At 32.5% G+C, this 4,512-nt stretch overlaps 1 pseudogene; it reads right to left on the bottom strand.

Moving 5' to 3' along the window:
* Positions 1–270: 270 nt before the first annotated feature.
* On the bottom strand, positions 271–4,179 carry LOC117908724 (annotated as a pseudogene).
* Positions 4,180–4,512: the final 333 nt, after the last annotated feature.

Genomic DNA, 4,512 nt, shown 5'->3' with positions numbered 1-4,512 from the left:
AAGTAGTAGCAGATTTTCACGAATTCTAGATATGAAATTTTCTATTTTTAAATTCAGATAAATTATATTGTTAAGTATAGGCTTGATATTTGAAAATTCTATCCGAACACCCCTCAATATTGGAATTCACCTTTAAATGTTGATTTAATTAGCATTTGAGAAGTTCTCTTAACTTCGTGATTTGTTTCTCATACCAAGAGGAGGATTAAAGAATATAGTTAAGGGATTGACCATTCATGAGAAAAAGAAAAATTCATCAACTATTGCAGGAGCTTGGAAGACGATATATATAGGAAAGGAACATTGATAATTCTTCAAACGAGTTCACAACAAACCGTACAATGCATACCTCCAACTTGGTAATATAAAAAGCACCCTTGATGCTAGATTATTATTCTTACACTAGAGATTTTGATAACAAACAGCAACACCACTCAGATTATTAATCATATCCTCAAATGGCACACAGAGGATAACATAGAACCATCTCTCCACTTACATTGGCACAGGGTCTATGAGGATCGATGCAATGAGATCTTTCCTCTGTTTTCCAACATGGGTGAACTCATCTCCATCCTTGTACAAGATATTCATCATACGGGCAATATTTAGAACACGTGTGATGATTGGCATCAGCACTGGTGTAGGTTTGAGGCACTCCTGGTTAATATCCTTCCATGCCTTGACTACTTGCTTATTCAACTCATCATACGCCTCCTGCTTTGAAACACCATATTGCTTCATATAGCATTCAACACTAGAAGCAACGTGCACCCTTTTTTGCTCAAACTGTGCAAAAAAAAAATTAATATATATATATATATGGGGCTGTTTAATTAAGGAACACATAACAAAATTTTAATTGAAAATAGTTGTTTGTAAAGTTTGTTTTGAAAATAGTTATGTTTATGATAGATTTTAGGTGTTTTGAATTTAATGTTTTTTCATTAAATTAATCATTTGTTCTTTAACCTTGTCACTTATTTGTAGAGAATTTATTTTGTTTTTTAGTTCACGATTTTTTGCATAATGTCCCACTTTTTGGCATTTGTAGCACTGTTAATTTTTTTTCTTAGGGTTTAATTTGTTTAAGAGTTTTAATTTGTTATTTTTTATATTTTTCTTTGGAAATTTTGTTTCATTATTTTGTTGGTTTTTTATTTCTATTAAAATTTCTTTAAATAACTTTATTTTTCTTTTATGAAGGACTAATTATAGTATCATGTCCTTAATAAGAACAAAATTTTCTTAATTCTTTCTTACTATATTATCTTCCTTTTTTCATTTGACTTTTAAGCTTAAGGTATGTACATAAGGCTAATATTTCATTATTAATAAAAGTAATTAATTTTCATAAGTTAATAATGACTAATAAGAAATTCTTCTGTTATATATGCATCTAATTCTTTGTCTAGCTTTTTTGTAAATGATGTTGGTAATCTTAATATAAATTTTTCCTTCCAATAATGATTTCCATGGTCTAATGTTGTCATAATTATTTTGACTAAAAATATGTCCTTAAACCATTTAAAATTTTTTAGTTTTGAACACCTAAGACTATTTAGTATTTTAGAAGTTCTTTCTTAAAAATAAACGAGATCTTCTATAAAATGTTTGGTTATTGTAAATATTAAGATTATATTTGGTTTCTAGAAAATATTATAAAAAGAAAAAAAATGTTAAAGAAAATGATTTTCACATGTTTAATTTTCCTATGAAAAATACCAAAGGAAATCAAATATAATTAAAATTAATTATAAACTTATATATTTTCAAATTATTTAATCTTTATATTGATGAGTTAAAATAAATTAAATGAGTTTGATATAGTAAATAAAAATAATTTATTGACTTTAAATATATTCTTTTTTTTTCATTTTTTCTTTTCATCTACTTTTCCTCTTTTTTTTTTTCCCTTCACACATTTTTCCTCAAATTTTACACATTTTCCCTCAAATTTTACAATGCGAAACATAACTTAAGGAAAATATGAAAAATATTTTGGAAACGTTTACATTATACACATAGTACTTACCTTAATAGAGAATAAATCTAGACTTGAGTTATCAAACAAAATTTTCTTTTTAAAAACAATTAAGAACTGTTTTTTCAGAACTATTTAAAAAGAAACATTGCCAAACATGCACTTAAGTTCTGTAGTATCAAATTTCACTTACTAAGCATTTAATCTCTGTAGAAGAATCTAATACCTCGTGGGAAGCCATGTCATCCATGAGCCTGCAAATGATCTGTGAAGCTCCAATCATCGTGTGGCGGCTGAGCACCCACTGGAAGGACTCCTTGGTTACTATATCTCCCATGCCAACGAAAGATGTGGCACTGAGCAAAGAGCAACAACCACTTACTACTCCATTACTCATATACTCATCGAATGTTGGTATATATCCTTGATTCGACCATTTGGCTTCAACAAAGTAGGATTGGATTTGCTTTTTCATCTGAGTTACATAATCATGCAGGTCATGCTACTAGCTTATATATATATATATACAAATCATGTTAAAATAGAGGATCAGAAGAAAAGTAATTGGTCCCAAATCAGGCAAAAATAAAGGATCTAGAAGAAAGGTAATTTGGTGCCAAACCAGTTCTTTTGCGTAGTGAACACGGTATAATTTTCCTTCCTTGGCCATCTCTTGCTCCATTTCTTCATAAAGATCCAGTAATGCCCGATAAAAGCATTTCATGTAATCTGGAAGTTGATCTATGCTGCTGGCATCCCATCTGAAAGCGAAGTAACAAAATACATCTTTGGTACTTTATGAAATATTCTATACCACAAATTTAGAAATTAAGCAAATGTCAAATTAACCTTTCAATTGCTTCTGTAAGGAGTGTGAGCTCTTCGATTGTACCGTATGCATCATATATATCATCCACCATGGTTATCATGATGGCCACTTTCGTTAAGAACCTTAGAGAAAGAGAGTACTGGGGCTCAAAGCACACTCCCAATGCCGCAAAGTAAATCTCCACTAGTCTATCCCTTGCAAAAGGTAGCTTCGTGGCAAAGTCTAAACCCTTCCACCACCTGATCTAAGTTACATCAGCAGGTGATGAAAGTCAAGAAGTTTTGCCAAATAGCTAACTTTTTGCATATAGTTGCTTCAAGAACTTACCTAGTGATCTCACTTAGCTCTTTCCTATGGAGTGACTGCAATAGGTTGAAATCCAACTTTGCAAGCTTGAGTAAAGATTCATTATGCGAACCATCTTCTTGGTAGATGGAAATGTAGTGCCTTGCCCCTAGACTAGTCACGCCATTGTGAATGGACAGCTTTAGTGCACGAATCACTTGTTTTGAGAGAGGATTATTTGGATCAGTTGCCACGGACTGAAGATGGGCAGTGGTGAAAGCCAGGGCTTCCTCTAGTATGTCTTCTCCATGCACCATCAAGTGTGTAGCTTCATATAAAGCTAGCATGCCGGGTAAGTCACCAATCAAAGATTCCTTGAAGTTGCCTTCCTTGTCTTTGAACTTACTAAATACATCTATTTCATCAGCAAAATTAACCATTAAATCAATAGTAAGTAATTCAAGATGACATATACATATATATGTTTTGGCAGCTATGGGACAGGGGCTTTTACCAGATGGAACGCGGTAACCTTCTTGTCTTAGTAGCCGGAACCGGAGAGGCATTTGTGAGGTCCTCATTATCATCAACCAGACTATATGTTCCATACATGTCTTTCAATGCTTCTTCAATCTCCCTTTCGAAGTGGTATGTCAATCCCAAGAGTTGGATGGAATCTATCAACTTCAGCAGTTCTGGAGACTTATGGGCACTGGCTTTTAGCTCCTTTCTCACTTCTTCTTTCAGTTCTTCTATTTTCTGTTCTTTACATTCCTGGGTTACCTGCACCAGCAACATTGCAAGAAAAACATAAAAGTTGAGGCCTAGTTGGTAATGTTTTCAAAAGCATACGGTTCTCCATAAGTTCATTTGGAGAACTATTTTTAAAAATAATTATTCATTGCTTTCAGAAACAAAATCTTATCTAGGAACTCAAATACACTTACCGTATCATCAGGAGCGTAGGTGAGGAAACGATCACCCCAAATGTTAGGAGGATAGTTTGCAGTGGAGCGAGCCACTCCTGATGATGAACCCTTTGGGTGGTTGGAATAGGAGTGACGGGAAGTGAGACAGACATGTTTTGCCCTGATATCGGAAAGCCTAAGAAGAAAGCCTTATAGTTGTTCTTATTTTCCTTGTTCGAATTCATTTATTTACGGGGAGCTTTGACCCAAAATAGTACATTTTAAATAAAGAATTCAAAAAATAAACTTGTTTTCAAAATAATGTTCAATCTAGTGCGTTTGTACCATATAAGCCAACATATCATAAAACTGTAGTTGATGACTACAAACTTTTTTTTTTCTAAAATTGTTAGAAATCATAGTTACCAACCATGGTTTCAATTTTAAGTTTAAACCCGTAATTGGTAAGTACGGTTTTGATTTTTTAAAAAAATTATTAAAGTCAG

This window comes from Vitis riparia, chromosome 19 (assembly GCF_004353265.1).
Source record: "Vitis riparia cultivar Riparia Gloire de Montpellier isolate 1030 chromosome 19, EGFV_Vit.rip_1.0, whole genome shotgun sequence".
NCBI lineage: Eukaryota > Viridiplantae > Streptophyta > Magnoliopsida > Vitales > Vitaceae > Vitis > Vitis riparia.
Note: the sequence above shows the minus strand (reverse complement) of the source record. Positions and strands in the feature narration are given on the sequence as shown.